Consider the following 307-nt stretch of genomic DNA (forward strand, 5'->3'; position numbering starts at 1 on the left):
GTTAGAGAGCTTCTGGAGAGGCTGGATGTGTTCAAATCAGCAGGTCCGGATGCTCTTCACCCTAGGGTGTTGAGGGAGCTAGTAGGGGTTATTGCAGGGCCTTTGGCACCGCTTTATGAGTGCTCATGGGGCTCAGGCCAGGTGCCAGATGATTGGAAGACAGCCAACATGGTCCCCATCTTTAAAAGGGAGGACCCGGGCAACTACAGGCCCGTCAGTCTTACCTCAATCCTAGGGAAACTCTTTGAGAAGATCATCAAGGAGCACATCTGCGATGGGCCGGCTTCAGGGATGATGCTCAAGGCCA

The sequence above is a fragment of the Gavialis gangeticus genome, unplaced genomic scaffold (assembly GCF_001723915.1).
Source record: "Gavialis gangeticus isolate Ggan-Ray unplaced genomic scaffold, GavGan_comp1, whole genome shotgun sequence".
Taxonomy (NCBI): domain Eukaryota; kingdom Metazoa; phylum Chordata; order Crocodylia; family Gavialidae; genus Gavialis; species Gavialis gangeticus.